The following is a 20146-nucleotide window of genomic DNA, read 5'->3' on the forward strand; positions in this document are numbered from 1 at the left end:
GTCTTTGCTGTCCAGTCTCTTACCCTTTACTGTTTATCATAGCTGCTCAGTTTTCCTGCACTGGAAATGGGTTCACAGACCCCAGTATTGTCTTATATAGCACAAATTCATAAATCATATCTGTCAGTGTGATCCAAAGACTCGTTTAGTCTTGAAAATTTTGTATATTTTATATCTCCAAGTTCTGTCTTGATCAGCTTCTTATTTCACTTGGTTTCCTTTTGGTTGACTATTCAGTTGGTAATGTGAAATGTGTAGGGGTTATATACCGGCAGTCTTTTGTGTTATTGCCCTCTAAATGAAGATTTAGCCTGTTTGGATAAACTTCTATTTCATTTTTGAAGGTGCTTGGTCCAAAATAGTTGGTAATATGTTATTCATTTTTTTGCCTTTCAACTTTAAATTCTTTCCATTTGATCCTCGTTACCATTGAGAAGTGCCAGTCTTAATGTAACAGGACTGATATTTCAAATTTAATTGAAATTTTTCTTTTATTGAGCAATACAGTACTTGGGTGTTACATGTGTTTTTCTGTCAACTCTCAATTGAAGGTATTCTCATGGGAGCTTCATTCCTTTTGTAAGTAGGCAGTGTCCAGATACATCACCCTTATAATGAACCTTATCCCCTGTGACCTCAAAGGCTTCCATATTCTCTTGTCATGCTGTCTTGTTAAAACCACAAGCTACATCATTTTCCTCATTGATTTGCATCCTTACATAGTGGTCATTTTCTTATTTGTACCAACTCTTTTAGATGTTATGGTGCAATTTTTATACAAAATAATCCTCTTTTGGTTAACCTTATGCTAGACCTGTTACTGCCATCTATTTTAATTTGTTGGTTAATCTTGAATTAATGTTTAATTTTTCTTACCTGTATCACATTCGGTCATTATTTTCTTATGTTGGTCCAACAGCATTTTTTCTTTCTCACCCTCTATTTTAGTGAGTAAAGTAAAGGTACCTTTTATTCCCATAGCACAGTACAATAATCTCTTGCCATACTCCTCAGACACTTCATCTCAAACACATTCAATTTCTGTCTCTCCGTCACTTTCATTCCCCACAGCTCCGATCCATACATCACAGTTGGTACAAACACTTTCTCATACAGAACTCTCTTTACATTCATGCCCAACCCTCTATTTTTTACTACTCCCTTAACTGCCCCCAACACTTTGCATCCTTCATTCACTCTCTGACGTACATCTGCTTCCACTCCACCATTTGCTGCAACAACAGACCCCAAGTACTTAAACTGATCCACTTCCTCAAGTAACTCTCCATTCAACTTTACATTCAACCTTGCACCACCTTCCCTTCTCGTACATCTCATAACCTTACTCTTACCCACATTAACTCTCAACTTCCTTCTCTCACACACACTTCCAAATTCTGTCACTAATCGGCCAAGCTTCTCTTCTGTGTCTGCAACCAGTACAGTATCATCCGCAAACAAAAACTGATTTACCTCCCATTCATGGTCATTCTCGTCTACCAGTTTTAATCCTCGTCCAAGCACTCGAGCATTTACCTCTCTCACCACTCCATCAACGTACAAGTTAAACAACCACGGTGACATCACACATCCCTGTCTCAGCCCCACTCTCACGGGAAACCAATCGCTCACTTCATTTCCTATCCTAACACATGCTTTACTACCTTTGTAGAAACTTTTCACTGCTTGCAACAACTTTCCACCAACTCCATATAACCTCATCACATTCCACATTGCTTCCCTATCAACTCTATCATACGCTTTCTCCAGATCCATAAACGCAACATACACCTCCTTACCTTTTGCTAAATATTTCTCGCATATCTGCCTTACTGTAAAAATCTGATTCATACAACCCCCACCTCTTCTAAAACCACCCTGTATTTCTAAGATTGCATTCTCAGTTTTATCCTTGATCCTATTAATCATTACTCTACCATACACTTTTCCAACTACGCTTAACAAACTAATACCTCTTGAATTACAACACTCATGCACATCTCCCTCACCCTTATATAGTGGTACAATACATGCACAAACCCAATCTACTGGTACCATTGACAACACAAAACACACATTAAACAATCTCACCAACCATTCAAGTACAGTCACACCCCCTTCCTTCAACATCTCAGCTCTCACACCATCCATACCAGACGCTTTTCCTACTCTTGTTTCATCTAGTGTTCTCCTCACTTTATCTACTGTAATCTCTCTCTCATTCTCATCTCCCATCACTGGCCCCTCAACACCTGCAACTGCAATTATATCTGCCTCCCTATTATCCTCAATCAGAAGTAATCATACATTTACTTATTTTTTTTATTTGATTTATTTTCCTGGTTACCCACTTATATAGTCCCTTTCATACACTGTTTTACCATCAATAATAATTTTGAAATTGACACTCATACAGTACTATTTTCTTAAAACATATTAACCTCCACTTTTCATAGTAAAAGTACTGTCTTGTTAAAAACTTTTTTACATTTTTAACTTAATGAATCTACTTGATGTATACAATATTTAATCTAATGAACTTAAAATGAATTCTTTATTCCTCAACTACTAAATAAATTTGACATGCTTTTCGCTTTTAGATAATAAATTCTTTATTCCTCAACTATTAAATAAATTTGACATGCTTTTTGCTTTTAGATTTAGTTATACAGTACTGTACATTTGTCCACACTCTTACTCACTTAGTCTACACACATTGGTAAATTTCTTACGGTAATATAGCATTTGAAACTTTCCAAATATGTATTGCACTTACCACGTCAGCATGAAGACATTTGCTCTAGAGGCCACTTTAAGGCCACTTTACTCGAGACCGCATCATCCTTCTCAACAGTCACTTCTATAAATAATATCGGTCATACTAACCTTTTCAAACCATGCAACAACTTCTATTCTCCACTCCTCATTCAACTAATAGAATACTTATATGTATTGACCTAGAATAAATTGTGAAACAGCATAGATGCAGGACATAATCTCCATTATTTATTCGGTTCCAGTTGTTCGTAAATCTTTACACTAAGCTGCATTCCTTGGCAATTTCTAAAGCTTTTTTTAGTTTCCCAAATATTTTTTAAACAACTTCCTGTTTTGTAATAGCCATATGTTTCTTATCTTTATTCTTGATTGCCTTATTCGTCTATCGTGCCTACAGCTAGTCTTCTCTTCTGGTTAGCAAATGCATTTTTTTCTATTCAATGTAGCTTTTATATTTTGTAGTTTTCATGTTCATCCCACTTCATATTTTCTAAATCTCTTCTTACCCTCATATACCAACAAACGGTTCCTTCTGTACCCAGAAATTCATGGTGAAGTTAGACAAAATACCCATTTATTTCACCATGTTTCTTGAACTCTTAAACTACAATTAATCCATTTTCACCTTTATTTTACACAAGTACCCATTAACAAACAGGCACTTTAGTACACTTAGTTTTACCTTAAATAATGATCTTGAAACCTTACTTTATACAAATTTTATACTAAGTATTACCCCTGTTTTGCAGATGATAGTACAGTAGTATTGTTTTAAAAAACACTACGTAATACCTACCCAAGTCGTGAGGCTATCAATCAAAGCTGCGTTCCAACTTATACTACAGTATTATCTTTTATATTGTCATCTCAATCACTACATTACATGTGAAACCTTTTTCATCTTTTGAGTACAGTATGCATTCTTTTCAAGTATAGGACGCATCTCTTCAAACACTTTTTATACCCAGGTCTACCAAACTTCATTTCTAATCAATTCCTGACATTCTCTTTTTCACATCTTAACCCTTTTACCCCCAGGCTCTTTGGAAATTTCCAACCCTTAACCCCCAAGGGGTTATTTTTTCCCCAGCACATTTTGCAGTATATATATTTTTTTAATTGCTCTAACAGCCTTAATTTTTGTCATTCAGAAAGGTCAGGTTGGTCTCATTCTCTTGGAAAATGCCTGAATTTTCTCAAAAAATTATAAAAAATATGAAAAAAAAAAATGTTTATAGCATTTTTTTGCAAGGACGTACCCGTAAGTCCATGGGGGTAAAGGGACGAGTTTTGTGAAACGTACCAGTACGTCTTTTGGGGGTAAAAGGGTTAACTATATACACACACACTCCATTGGCTTCTTAAAGCCTAACCTATTTTAGAAAAATTATCCTGTTGGCCATGATTACAGCACTCCACATACTTGCTATGGGATCTAATCCAGTATTCTTGAAACATTTAGCGTAATCTGACTTCTGTGACAATCTTTCACACGCTGATCTACTTTGCCAGAGCCAAAACAGATACCCATTGACCAACTACTTATTCTTCTCACCCATTCCGTTGTACTTGAAATACCCTTCAATCTGCCTTTTCTTCTTATATCCCTCTTAGACTTTGCAATCATATGTCTTCACTCTGATGTTGCCAGCATGTACTCATGTGCAATATATTTTCATTCTCTTACACTTTCATCCTCATACTGCTCTTCAAATGTCTTATCCACAACATTAGGCTGCTGGGTTTCAAGTCTGTTTCCATATGACTTAATGAAGTTTTGTTTTGAAATCTTTATTGAAAAGGGATATTTTGTTTTGAAATCTTTATTCAAAAGGAACAATTTCTGTTTGGACAGATGAATAGGTGTTAGAAGAGGTAGAGCATTTCTGTTACACTGAAGTCAGGAGTCAAGTCGAGAGGCGCATTAACAAGGAGAAATAGTCTCCCCCAAAGTCCTCTTATATAATGTTGTATTACTAAAAGAGGGAAAGCCTTATGCAATATGGCCTAGGGACATTGGCTGCACAGTCAAGAAAAATGGAACACGACTTTGAAAACGATGGTGGTACAGTTTGGTTTGAGTTGCTAATGTGGCAATGTAACTGTTAGGTTCTTACAGAGGGGAGAGATGTATGTGATAGTTTATTCAACAAGACAGTGAGCTAATATACAGATAGTTGAGAGCAAGAATGACAAAATTCAAACCAAACAGGACGTTTGATAGCAAACTTGAACAGGTTCATATTATTAGAGCAGGGGAGACCGAGAGAAAAAAAACTAACGTTAGTGTACGATCATGTATGAAACACATGCTATACACCATGTTCTTGTTCGCCTTTTTTTTTTATGAGAATTGGATATGCAGACTTAAATGATCTATTATATGATGTACTTTTATCACAGTGTGCGTAACTTCAAAGTTGGTATACAATTATACGTACAGTACTTATATCTTTTACTAGATGTTGGCTTAGGCTGTCACGTTCATTCATCACCACAGGTCATACATTTTCACATGTTCATATCTATCATGGGTTAATTATGAACATACAATTGTGCCTTTCACATATAATACCTGTACATCTTAGTGTGAGATATAATAGTTAATTCACAGCAATCTATAACGCCACCCCTAACAAAATGCATTCCATTGTCTTCAATACGGCAGCCTGTGTTTCTCCATTTCAGAGTAGTATAGGCCGTATTGCATATGGTTTTCCTTTCTCTACTAGTTGGACATTATATAATAGGATCCTTGGTGCAGACAATTTTCTTTTATGATGCTGCTACTTTTCTGTAGGGCCCTCTTGCTTCCTGTTTTGAAGTCCACTGTAACAGAAATGCCATTCCTAAGACCTGTGCATCTGTCTCATCAGGTTAATTTACTTGATCATTTGCTTTATATTTGATTTAAAATCACTTAACCCTTCTACCCCCAAAGGACGTACTGGAACGTTTCACAAAACTCATCCCTTTACCCCCATGGACGTACCGGTACGTCCTTGAAAAAAACTGCTATTTACATTTTTTTTTGCATATTTTTGATATTTTTTTTTTGAGAAACTTTAGACATTTTCCAAGAGAATGAGACCAACCTGACCTCTCTGTGACAAAAATTAAGGCTGTTAGAGCAATTTAAGAAAAATATACTGCAAAATGTGCTTGAAAAAATAACCCATGGGGGTTAAGGGTTGGAAAGTTCCAAATAGCCTTGGGGTAAAAGGGTTAATATACATTACTTAATCCAGGACACATCTTGACACCATCTGTCAGCTTTACTATCTTGAACCACATAATTCTATGCAACTTTGTTGGTGGTTTTCATATTTTTCTTTAATCCTGTTCTGGTCATCATTAGGTTCATTTGGTTATACATGGATTTTCAAATATCTTAATCACTACTAACCACCACCTCTTTCTCGGATTAATATCAATGCTTCACTTCCATAGATGATTGTCTTTTTAAAATCTATTCATAGTATAGTGGGGATTGGGGCTGTGAGGACAAGATATATTTTCTTTATTCAATAGTTTTTACAATTGCATGTGATCACACAATTTACTTTCATATGCTCACAACTCTACCGTTAATTATAGTCATGAAACTGACCTTCGTATTTATTTTATACAATTTTATACCATTGATATTAACCCTTTTACCCCCAGGCTATTTGGAAATTTCCAATCCTTAACCCCCAGGGGGTTATTTTGTTCCCAGCACATTTTGCAGTATATATATTTTTAATTGCTCTAAAAGCCTTAATTTTTGTCATAGAGAGGTCAGGTTGGTCTCATTCTCTTGGAAAATGCCTGAATTTTCTCAAAAAATTATCAAAAATATGAAAAAAAATTTTTTTTATAGCACTTTTGCAAGGACGTACCGGTACGTCCATGGGGGTAAAGGGATGTGTTTTGTGAAAGGTACCAGTACGTCCTTTGGGGGTAAAAGGGTTAATATATGAAGTTGCATAAAACTTAATACTGTACCCTATTTATCAATCTCAATTTTTAAAATTTTTACATATGCACGTTACTTTCCTCTATTACCTAGCCCTCTGCAACACACCATGTTCTAGAAAAGGACCTGTACATTTACTTGACGGTTTTTAATACACTCGTACTCTTGTCAGATTCTTATTGCTCAAAATATTGCCTATGTTCCATTTAATCCCTTATTCTAGGTTCAAAATAAATTTTTGTGCCCTCGCACTTGTTTCGTATTTTAATAACTGAAGTTACTTATTCTACCACTCTAGTTTTGCAACATTTTATATATTTCTTCAAACACTTAGTATTTCTATCCACTCCTGACTTTCCTGTTTCCATTTTTCCCATTCCCCACACATTCACTACCAGATCAACTCTTTTTATACGTTTGCTTATTGGAGCTGTGCTGTTCCCTATCAGATCAAATCATGCTTTAGTTTGTACATATACTTCTGAAAGCCTAGCACATCCCAACAAAATGGCCTTGGTTGAATACAATGTCCACACCCCCTCCATTCTGGGAAATGGCATAGCCTAAACACTTCTGTACTTTCATTCACACGATGCACGTTTTCTCTGCAACCAAAGCATTATTATTATTATTATTATCAAATGCTAAGCTACAACCCTAGTTGGAAAAGCAGGATGCTATAAGCCCAGGGGCCCCAACAGGGAAAATAGCCCAGTGAGGAAAGGAAATAAAGAAAAGTAAAATATTTTAAGTATAGTAACATTAAAAAAAAAATTTCCTATAAAAACTATAAAAAAACTTTAACAAAACAAGAGGAAGGGAAACTAGATAGAAGTGTGCCCGAGTGTACCCTCAAGCACGAGAACTCTAACCCAAGACAGTGGAAGACCATGGTACAGAGGTTATGGCACTGCCCAAGACTAGAGAACAATGGTTTGATTTTGGAGTGTCCTTCTCCTAGAAGAGCTGCTTACCATAGCTGAAGAGTCTCTTCAACCCTTACCAAGAGGAAAGTAGCCACTGAACAATTACAGTGCAGTAGTTAACCCCTTGGGTGAAGACGAATATTTTGGCAATCTCAGTGTTGTCAGGTGTATGCGGACAGAGGAGAATCTGTAAAGAATAGGCCAGACTATTCGGTGTCTTTGTAGGCAAAGGGAAAGAACCGTAACCAGAGAGAAGGGTCCTATGTAGTACTGTCTGGCCAGTCAAAGGACCCCATAAGCATGTGCTGAGTGACTTATGTTGATTAAACCCAAATTTTTACATCTTAAATCCCATCCACTTTGTCTTTCACCCTTTCTTGTATATTTTATGATACTTATTTCTTCATTCTAGAATTCTGGGTATACAGTATAGTGTACTCATTTTGATTAGTGACACTTACAATTCCACAGTATTCATCCTGAAATATTGCCATAACTTTCACTGGGTTGCTTGTCAAGGTCAACTCTATATGCCCTCTACTATGAAACTCACTTTTCTCCTCACTTCCTCGCATATAATGTACACTATATCCATTTCTTGCATTCATATCAATTTTAATCTCTCAATTTTCCACTATTTCCTGCTTGGCATCCCATTTAATTTTTTATTTACCCATCTCATTTTATCCTTTTCTAAATGGTGAACACAGACATTGCTCACTACAGTACATACATACATATACCAAAGGCACTTCCCCCAATTTTGGGGGGTAGCCGACATCAACAAATGAAACAAAACAAAAAAGGGGACCTCTACTCTGTGGCCCCGGGGGCATAAAAACAATTAGAATAGCGCCAACGTTATCCCTGCATGTCGTAGGAGGCGACTAAAAGGGACGGGACGAGGGGGCTGGGAACCCCCTCTCCTGTATAAAAATCCTACGAGGCTCACTACAGTAGCCAAGAAATTCTTTATCAACACCCTACAGTCATTTATATCTTTGTTTCCACACAGTATGTTTTCTTTACTAAAGTCGCCATTCCAATTGCATATATCCTGTCTAATTTTTTCCCGTTCTGTCTTCTTACAATTCTTTCTTCTTTGTAGTGTAAATGTAACGTGTCAAGCCTGAAGTTCTGTTGCGTTCCACCGTGATCATTTATTTTACTGACAATAGCCAACATGAAGTCTCACTCTTTATCTTAACCTTCTCCCTTCTCATAGGCACTAGCAAGGAAGTCATCTTTCTATGCATTCTTCCATTGATTTACCTCCGTCCTAGCTTGGGTGGAGAGGGAGTTTGGACGAATCATATGTATATATGGTCAGTCTCTAGGGCATTGTCACTGTCCCTTACCTCTGCCTTTCGTGGCGACCTTTAAACACCCGATTATTACTTTAATATGTAACTTTGGTAAAGTTTAACTGCCTATAAGAAAAAGTAGTTTTTTTCCTAGGTTACATTGTCCTGTAATACAGTCACTTTTGCACTTGTAACCTTTGCATTCATAAATTTCAAACTTTTTGTAAATGAACTTATTGTCAAGTTTGGCAATAAACTAAAAAGATTGTGGCTGGGGATTTGGGGATAACCTATGTCTACCTACAGGGTTCTCATCAGCCATTGTCTGGCCCTCCCTGGTCCTAGCATTGTAGGAGAGGGGGCTTGGGCGAATCAAATGTATTTTATTAAAATGCTTGAGTGCTTTAAAAAGGACAGTGCTGTACTTCACATGGAAACTTATTACTGTAGGTATTTGTTTATTATAAAATGATAGCAGGTTTCAAGAACTTTTTCCTGTTCAATAAGGTATATAGGAAATGCGGAAGTAGCTTTTTAAATCTTTTACCCCCAGGGAATTTGGAAATTTCCAACCCTTAACCCCCAGTGGTTTTTTTTTTTTTCCAGCACATTTTGCAGTATATTATTTTAAAATTTACTCTAACAGCCTTAATTTTTGTCATAGAGAGGTCAGGTTGGTCTCATTCTCTTGGAAAATGCCTGATTTTTTTCAAAAAATTATCAAAAATACGCAAAAAAAAAATTTAAATAGCATTTTTTTGCAAGGACGTACCGGTACGTCCATGGGGGTAAAGGGATGAGTTTTGTGAAACGTACCTGTACGTCTTTTGGGGGGTAAAAGGGTTAAGGCTGAAATCCATTTTGTGTCGAAAATCGCTTTGCTTCTTGTCTCTTGGAACAAATTCATGATGTAGAGTTGGGTGTTACTGTAATGTGTAGTGATTACACTTACTGTAATTGATTTTTCTCTCCTGACTTTTTACATTACTGTACTCCATCCATAAAGATAATAAGAGTCAGACTTATTAAGTCTCTCACCCACTTCACCACCACACCAGTCACTCCCCTTACATGCTTCTTTGAACTTTCACTTTTCTAGCTTTTATTTTTAGTGACGCAGTTCCGGTAGGCCCTGCTGCTGCCTCCGATGCCTTAGATGACCGCGGAGGTAGCAGCAGTAGGGGATTCAGCATTATGAAGCTTCATCTGTGGTGGATAATGTGGGAGGGTGGGCTGTGACACCCTAGCAGTACCAGCTGAACTCGGTTGAGTCCCTTGTTAGGCTGGGAGGAACATAGAGAGTAGAGGTCCCCTTTTTGTTTTTGTTTCTTTGTTGATGTGGGCTACCCCTCAAAATTGGGGGAAGGGCCTTGGTATATGTATGATGATGTATTTTTAATGTTTACAGTACCATACAATCTCATTTTCACCCCGATTACACCTTCATAAATTTTTATCATATTTTTTGGTGTGCCATAATGCTTTTTATTCATTTTACTTTCCACAAAACTGAATTGTAATCAATGCATGGTCCACGCACCCTCTTCAAAATCCACAGTTCCTCCCTTTACCAATTCTTTTTTCACCATCTTCCTTTGGCAATCAAAATCCTACCATACACCTTCCTTAGTATATCAAGTAACATTTGTCCTTCATAATTCTTACAAGTCACTTTTATCTTTATATTCATTCATTCTTTCACCAGGTTTGCATCCTGTAGGCTAGCATTTAAAAAACCCTGATAGCTATTTAATCATACTTATCACCACTCCAGTCCAGCATCTTGTTTGTAATATCCTCTCTCTTCCTATTTTTGAACCTCTTCATTACTTTTCCTATTTCTTCAGCAGTCATTGACAATGTGCAGATTTGTAAGTGATGTCACATACATACATATACCAAAGGCACTTCCCCCAATTTTGGGGGGGAGCCGACATCAACAAAGAAACAAAAACAAAAAGGGGACCTCTACTCTCTACAAACGTTCCTCCCAGCCTAACCAGGGACTCAACCGAGTTCAGCTGGTACTGCTAGGGTGCCACAGCCCAACCTCCCACATTATCCACCACAGATGATGCTTCATAATGCTGAATCCCCTACTGGTGCTACCTCCGCGGTCATCTAAGGCACCGGAGGAAGCAGTAGGGCCTACCGGAACTGCGTCACAATCGCTTGCCATTCATTCCTATTTCTAGCACGCTCTCTTGCCTCTCTCACCTCTCTCACATCTATCCTCCTATCCCTAGAGCAGGGGAACAATATTTCTTTGGTATTGGGCTGTATTGGATTCCCTGTTCTAGCCTTGAACAGAAAAGTCATTGGAGACCACAGAGCACCTCCCCAAAAATTAGTTTTTAGTTTTTCAAAACTCCTTTTGTAGTTTTGCATCGCTAAGTTCTGCCACTCGTGTATGCTTCGCATTCAATTAATGAATTTTGTTCTATCTGACGTTAGTTTTTGTCATTTATTTAGTTACCTTTGTTCATGATATATCTCTTTTAGCATTCCCAGTATACGCTTCAACTATCTGTTTGAACTATCTGTTTGCTCATTCATTTGCTTAGTATCAATCCAGAAACTTTGCCCTGACATTCACCGAGATTACTCTTCGGCAGATGTATAATACTTATATCCTGATGGTAGGCTGCATCTTAGGTCATCCTCTGGTTGCAAACGGTTTCTGTATTTTGTCTTTAAGACTGTGGGGGCTGAAAATCCTGCCTCACACAGGAAAGTTGTAGCAAAGGGAATTAGCGTTTTCAGGGCTTCACCTCCAAGATTGGGCTTTTCTTTGTGAACTTTGATCCAAAATGAGCTAGGCGATTCCTTTTGCCTTTTGAAATCGTAATGAAGTGTTGCGTCATTCTGGATCTCGATGAGCTCCGCCTGTAGCTTGCTGATGTTTGCGATTTCATCAGGGAAGTCTTCAGCTTCAATGTTGAAGGGTTTTTTTACCCAACTGTAGTTGAACATATTTTCTGGAATGTAATAATCAAACTCTCGAATTAGCTTGGATATATGTCCCTCAATAATGCTTTGGACTTGGATGAGAGAAAATCTGTCATCCTCCAGAAGTAGGTTAAAAGATGGAAATGATGCAGTCTTTCCAGTTTTATTTTATTCATCCACAACTTCAGTTTTCCTTTGAATGCTAATAGCTTCTCAGAAAGCCCAACCAATGTCTGATCACGACCTTGCATTGAAAGCCCTAAATCTAGCGCCAAAAGCGCTCGGTTGCCAACTCTGGACACTGACACATCAGCTCCTGACTTCCTCCACCTCCCCCTCCTCCTTCCCTCCACCAACGGTTAGATTTAAAAGGCAAGAGGAGATATTGGTAGTTTTTTCACCTCAATCAAATCGTCTGTCTCAATGTTTTGCTTAACATTAGATGATAATGACTTAAGAATTCTACATTCATGATTAATACTTTGATAATATTTTGAATAGGAATATTGGGAAAATAGGAAGTCCACAAATCCTTGGTGACCCATTTAAATGGCTTGGCGACCCAAATTTGGGTCGCGACCCAGGGGTTAAGAACCACTGCCTTAGACATTTCATCTCAAACACATTCAATTTCTGTCTCTCCGTTACTTTCATTCCCCACAACTCCGATCCATATATCACAATTGGGACAATCACTTTCTCATACATTCATGCCCAACCCTCTAATTTTTACTACTCCCTTAACTGCCCCCAACACTTTGGATCCTTCATTCACTCCCTGACATACATCTGCTTCCACTCCCATTTTCTCTTGTCATAAATCAAGAAGGTTTTTTAAATGATAGAAAGGATAGAGAAGCAAGAAATTTTATCGACATACATAGGAAAAAATATTTGTAAATTAATGAACATATAAAATGTAGACATGCATCAACTTTGTCATTCATAAACTTCCGTTACTCTCTGGATCACTTTCTATCTGACTTGTCGTTTTTTACTACTGCTGTAAAGGAGTAGTGGAATTTTAAGATGTACGTTGGAAAGTATAGAAATAATATATTGTATGATGATTGAATTAGCTTTGTACTTACCTTTGTATTCACTTTACAGGCTGATTGATTAAGGAGTCGGATTGATTAAGGAGTCGGATTGATTAAGGAGTCGGATTGATTAAGGAGTCGGATTGATTAAGGAGTCGGATTGATTAAGGAGTCGGATTGATTAAGGAGTCGGATTGATTAAGGAGTCGGATTGATTAAGGAGTCGAAACAAAGTATGAACGTCATCCATGGTGAGTGTTCCGCTTTTATGTTTTCCTTCTGCATTTACTTCCTTTATACTTTGCTTTCGTGTTTTCTTCTGTAAGGTCTAAAATTTGAGAGGTTAAAGTCATGGAATGAGAGAAAACTTTAAATTATTTAAATTTTGCCAAGGCCAATGTTTCTGCAGTACAGAGTGCAGGCCTTGTTTAGTGTACTTGCCTGGTAAGTAATTTTTCTGTGACGTCATTTAAAGGAAGTCTGACAATTTCTATTTCTTTCATATCACTCTACTCATCCTTACTGTCATCTCAACTTAGCTTAAACTAACCTAACTTAACAGTCCAGTGTCCGTCCAATGTAACGTAAATAGTGCTTTTGTCTTATACTTCCACATATGCTTTTGTACAATTGGGGCATCTTAAACAACCGCCTCAATAAAGTGCAAGTAGTCCAATGCAGGTTATGACACCCTCTGTATAGTCTGCCCCCATAATTATTATTATTATTACTACTACTACTAATACTAGTGTTAGCTAAGCTACAACCTCTTTTTTGAAGAGCAAGGCGGTATAAGTCCAAGAGTTTCAATAGGAAAATATTGCCCAGTGAGGAAAGGGAAGTAATGAACAATTAAAACACTTAAGGAACAGTAACAAGATGAAAACATAATTCATATATAAACTATAAGAAGAGATTTATGTCAGCCTGTTCAACATAAAAACTTTCGGTGTAAATTTAAATTTTTGAAATTCCCCTGATTCAACTACCTGACTAGAAAGATCATTCCACAACTTAGTCACAGTTAGAATAAAACTTATAGTATACTATGAAGGTTTGAGTCTTATGATGGAGAAGGCATAGCCATTAGAATTAACCTTAACCTTGGCAACATTATTGTTTTTATTGCTTTCCTTTGCTATTTTTGTCATCTTTCTGTTATGTAATGATTTTCAGTCGCCATGTCTCGGTTCCACCTTTTCACATTGCTGCCTTCACTTTTATATATTTAATATTTACACTTCAACCACATGAATGGCTTTTTCAGAAACTCATTTTTAAAACTGAGATTCAGATTCTAGAATAAGAAATATCCCTAACTATTTGCTGTTGAATTTGGGGGGGTGAATTTCTTTCAAGAATCCCCAAATTCTGTAAATCAAATAGCAATTTTTTTAGGTTTTTTTATTTTCCTTTGCTTCTTATATACTCATCATAGGTCATTATTTAATAGTAAAAAGTGCACTTTTTATCTCATGACGCACTTTTTTTTTTTTTTTTTTTTTTTTTATACTGCAGCCTAACTACTGTTCTCAACCAATTTCTCCAAGTTAACAGAAATGCTCTATTGCTTATTATCAAAGCAGGGTTTTCAATTGTTTTCCCTTTTATTTTTTTTATATATATTTTATTCAATAGAGATTACATAATGTAATGCACATCATGTGATACCATCTGTTAACTCAGTACCTTGACCACAATTGCTATATAACTTTCTTGATTTTGGTTTTTATTTATTTATTTTTTTTTTTTTGGCTGCTGCTTTAGTCAACATCCCATTTGATTTGCATTACTTCACATAAATTTTCCATCTTCTTTCCATTCCACCTATCAATCATTACTCGACATCCACACTTCACTTGAGACATTTGTTCAACCATCCATTCATACATAACTCCCCCTCCCTGATTTCCACATTCAGTTCTATGCTTGTATCAATCATTAGCGCAAATCCTGCCAACGATCTTGCTTTGCCTATTCCTAAACTCACAAATACTATATGAATTACCTAGTTACTTTCTTCCATCGATCATACAGCTTCCATTACTCCATGTACCTGGTTTACATTGACCCTCTAGTTTATTCTTGCTCATATTCATTCTCAGCGTTCTCCTTTTGCAAATGCTTTTCTACACCTTCACATATTGTAAAGTTCCTTTTCTTTGTCTTCAAAGGATCATTGGCGTTCATCCATTCAAATTCCCATTCACAGTTCATTTTCTCTTCTCATAACTTAACTCTGGTAAAGCTTGCTTCCACTTTTATTTCTTTGCTTTTTGCATCACTCCATACCATAACTTTGTCTCAGGCCTACTTGACCTTAATGTGGTAGCCTGTTAGAAGCATCCTTGCTTGGTGACATGCTGGACTGGGGTTTAAGACCAGCTTAAGCACAATAGTTTCTTGTGTCTGCAATCTCAGTATCCTTTTGAGCTAAGGATGGGGTTTTGGGAGAGCCTATATGTGTACCCTCCGAGTAGCAGCCATTGCCTTGCCTTGCCCTCCTTGGTCCTTGCTTGGTTAGAGAGGGGCTTGAGCATTGGTCATATGTATATATGGTTAGCCTCTAGGGCATTGTCATTGTTCCTTACCTCTACCGTTCATGAGTGACCTTTAAACCTTGAAACTATGTCAACGTAACACTTGCATTCTTCCACCTCAAAAACTTTAAAATCAACCCCCTGCATTAATTCCATTTTAACTATTTAGTTGTTCTTGATTTCACTCAAACTATCATTTGGTTAAAATATTTCTGTCAACTTCTCAACATCCCATTTTTATTGCTTAATTTTACAAGTTATTACTAGGCATCCAAAAACATACATTCTATCCTCTGCCTGCCGAAAAGTATTTTGTTACTGAATCTTCCCTCTCCCTCACCCCTTTGCTTGTGTACCTCTCCAGTTTTACATTCACGTATCCATACTCATATGTAACACACAGTACTTTGGATAATCCACATATCTCTCTCTCTCTCTCTCTCTCTCTCTCTCTTTCTCTCTCTCTTTCTCTTCTCTCTCTCTCTCTCTCTCTCTCTCTTCTCTTTCTCTTTCTCTTTCTCTTTCTCTTTCTCTTTCTCTTTCTCTTTCTCTTTCTCTTTCTCTTTCTCTTTCTCTTTCTCTTTCTCTCCTCTCTCTCTCTCTCTCTCTCTCTCTCTCTCTCTCTCTCTCTCCTCTCTCTCTCTCTCTCTCTCTCTCTCTCTCTCTCATATATTAAGCAGTGTAACACCCCTCACCTCACTTTAGACCCATTCTCTCCACTAAGATATCATTACACCCATTAATACCTCGTTTTGTTAGACATTTCAACTTCAAAATACATCCTCTACAGTATGTACTTTCGCCACTCCATACATTTCCTTTACTCTAACACTCCTATCACTCCCTAAGTAATCTAACTCTTAGCAAATCACACAACCCCACTCTAGTCATTTCCTGTACTAGATTTACAATCATACCATTCTTCTTCAAAATCTAATACCGTACATAGAAATAACCTCCTCCAGTATTGATTATACAATACATTTCTACCCTTCTTCTTCTTTGTCTACATCTTTTCCCACTTCTATGTGGGGTCGATGTTTTTGGTCAGCTTTCTTCATCTACCTCTGTCCCACACCTCATCACCGGTTAATCCCTTTGATAGGTCATCCATGATACAGTCTATCCACCTTCGCTTTGGTCTGCCTCTCCTTCTCGTTCCCTGTACCTCCATTTCCATCACTCTCCTCCCAATATACTGTTCATCTCTTCTCATGACATGACCATACCACCTCAGTCTACTTTCTTGGATCTTATCTGATAGTTTTCTAACTGCTAATTATCTCATTCCGTATCTTATCTCTTTTTGTCACCCCACACATCCATCTCAACATTCTCATCTCTGCCACATCCATCTTCTTCTCTTCTGTCGTCTTTATTGCCCACGTCTCCGCTCCATACATCATTGCCGGTCTCATAACTGTCCTGTGTACATTACCTTTCAACTTAACCCCTATTTTCCTGTCGCATAGTACTCCACGCACTTTTTTCCAATTCTTCCATCCTGCTTGTATTCTGTGGTTTATTTCTGCCCCTAGGTCACCATCCTCTGCAACTGTTGATCCTAAATACCTGAAATTTCCAACTCTTTTCAATCTCTCTCCTTGTAAACTAACTTCCCCATTCTCGCCTTTTTTCAATCTCAAATACTCTTTTTCATGCTGATCTTCAATCCTCTATTTTCCATTTCTCTTCTCCACTCCTCCAGTTTTCTCTTCTACTACCTCTCGCCTAGTGCTACACAGTATAACATCATTAGCAAAACGCTTACACCAAGGAGAATGATATCTATACCTTGTGTTACTACATCCATGACCAGATCAAATAGGTAAGGGCTCAATGCAGACCCCTGATGTAGTCCCACATTTACTGGGAAACTTTCTTTTAGGCCTATACTGCTCTTAATATTTGCTTCTGCCCTTTCATACATATCTTGGGTGATTCTTACGTATTTCTCAGGGACTCCCTTTTGTCTCGTACATCTCCACAGCTCCTGAAGCGGTACTCAATCGTATGCCTTCTCCATGTCAATAAAGACCATATGTAATCCTTTCTGTTTCTCCCGATGTTTTTCTATCGTCTGCCTCAAAGCAAATATTGCTTCTACAGTCCCTCTTCCAGGCATGAATCCAAATTGTTCCTCAGCAATTGTTTCATCTCTGAGTCTTTTCTCCATGATCTTCTCCCATATTTTCATAGTATGGCTTATCAGCTTTATGCCTCTGTAGTTGCCACATTCCTGGATGTCTCCCTTCCCCTTATAGATGGGAATGATGAGGCTTCTTCTCCGTTCCTCTGGCATCTTTTCCTGATTGAAGATCTTCTGCGTCAGGTCCCACAAGATATCTACATTTCTACCCATCACTAAAACTTTTCACATTTTGATGCAAACCTTTTACTCGCCCTTCAGAATATGCATTTCTTTTTAAGCTGGATCGCTTTGTCCTGACATTCCATTTTTTTTATTTACTGTACCTTTGAATCCATAGCTCATGACACCTTTTTTCAAATACTGTACCTTTGAATCCCTTTATCATGACATTCGCTTTTTCAAATACTGTACCTTTGAATCCTTTTATCATGACATTCGCTTTTTCAAATACTGTACCTCTGAATCCCTAACTCGTGACATTCGCTTTTTCAAATACTGTACCTTTGAATCCCTTTATCATGACATTCGCTTTTTCAAATACTGTACCTTTGAATCCCTTTATCATGACATTCGCTTTTTCAAATACTGTACCTCTGAATCCCTAACTCGTGACATTCGCTTTTTCAAATACTGTACCTTTGAATCCCTAACTCGTGACATTCGCTTTTTCAAATACTGTACCTTTGAATCCCTAACTCGTGACATTCGCTTTTTCAAATACTGTACCTTTGAATCCCTTTCTCCTGATATTCGCTTTTTCAAATACTGTACCTTTGAATCCCTTTATCATGACATTCGCTTTTTCAAGTACTGTACCTTTGAATCCCTTTATCAGGACATTCGCTTTTTCAAATACTGTACCTTTGAATCCCTAACTCATGACATTCCCTTTTTTATATACAGTACCCTTGAATCCCTAACTCATGACATTCGCTTTTTCAAATACTGTACCTTTGAATCCCTAACTCATGACATTCACTATTTCAAATACTGTACCTTTGAATCCCTTTATCATGACATTCGCTTTTTCAAATACTGTACCTTTGAATCCCTAACTCATGACATTCGCTTTTTCAAATACTGTACCTTTGAATCCCTAACTCATGACATTCGCTTTTTCAAATACTGTACCTTTGAATCCCTTTATCATGACATTCGCTTTTTCAAATACTGTACCTTTGAATCCCTAACTCGTGACATTTCGCTTTTTCAAATACTGTACCTTTGAATCCCTAACTCGTGACATTCGCTTTTTCAAATACTGTACCTTTGAATCCCTTTATCATGACATTCCCTTTTTTATCTACTGCATCTTCAATTCTAAACATTTTCTTAATAATGTCTGCTATCCTTTCTTTAATTATTTCCATCTTTTTTTCTGCACCTTCAACTCTTCACATTTTCTTAATGTATGCTATACTTTTTTCATTATTTCCGTCTTCTTTTTCTGCACCCTCAATTCTTCATATTTTCTTAATGTATGCAATCCTTTCTTTCATTATTTCCATCTTTTTCTGTACTTTGAATTCTAAACATTTTCTTAATAATGTGTGCTATCCTTTATTTCATTATTTCCGTCTTCTTTTTCTGCACCTTCAATTCTAAACATTTTCTTAACCCTTTTACCCCCGGCTATTTGGAACTTTCCAATCCTTAACCCCCAGGGTTTTTTTTCCCAAGCACATTTTGCAATATATTTTTTCAAAATTACTCTAACAGCCTTAATTTTTGTTATAGAGAGGTCAGGTTGGTCTCATTCTCTTGGAAAATGCCTGAAGTTTCTCAAAAAATTATCAAAAATATGCAAAAAAATTTAAATAGCAGTTTTTTGCAAGGAAGTACCAGTACGTCCATGGGGGTAAAGGGATGAGTTTTGTGAAACGTACCAGTACGTCCTTTGGGGGTAAAAGGGTTAATGTATGCTATCCTATCTTTCATTATTTCCTTTGAGGTTTTCAGGGAACCCCTTCCGTTTTTTTATCCCTTTCACTAACCTCCTCGGTACTCGTTTTCCTTCCTAAATATTTCATCCTTATTTTCTCTCCTCCATAGTTCATATCTCAAAGCCTTCAATTTGTCTTCCATGCCACACTTCCAAACTGTAAAGTCTAACCTCGCTCACACACTATCCTTTCTGGACCCAGTTGAGTCAGAGCCCAATGAGTAATGCCCACGTTAGGTCTGATATATTATTATATTTATTATTATTATTTCTTGCCAAGCTACAACCCTAGTTGGAAATGCAGGATGCTATAAGCCCAGGTGCTCCAACGGGGAAAATAGCAGGATTGGAATTTATTGGGATCAGAAGTAATCATACATTTACTTAAATTTTTTTCTTTATTTTCCTGGTTGTCCACTTATATAGTCCCTTTCATACACTCTTTTACCATCAATAATAATTTTGAAATTCACTCATACAGTACTATCTTTTTAACCCTTTTACCCCCAAAGGACGTACTGGTACGTTTCACAAAACTCCTCTCTTTACCCCCATGG

The 20146-nt window shown here is 37.2% G+C and overlaps 1 long non-coding RNA gene across 1 annotated transcript in view; it reads left to right on the top strand.

The window, feature by feature from the left end:
• LOC137637301 (uncharacterized) overlaps nt 1-20146 on the top strand; it is a 68927-nt gene that overhangs the window by 26691 nt on the left and 22090 nt on the right. Inside the window, exon 4 of the long non-coding RNA XR_011043537.1 lies at nt 13026-13206. This is a non-coding gene — a long non-coding RNA (uncharacterized lncRNA). The remainder of the gene's footprint in view (nt 1-13025; nt 13207-20146) is intronic.

This window comes from Palaemon carinicauda, unplaced genomic scaffold (assembly GCF_036898095.1).
Source record: "Palaemon carinicauda isolate YSFRI2023 unplaced genomic scaffold, ASM3689809v2 scaffold64, whole genome shotgun sequence".
NCBI lineage: Eukaryota > Metazoa > Arthropoda > Malacostraca > Decapoda > Palaemonidae > Palaemon > Palaemon carinicauda.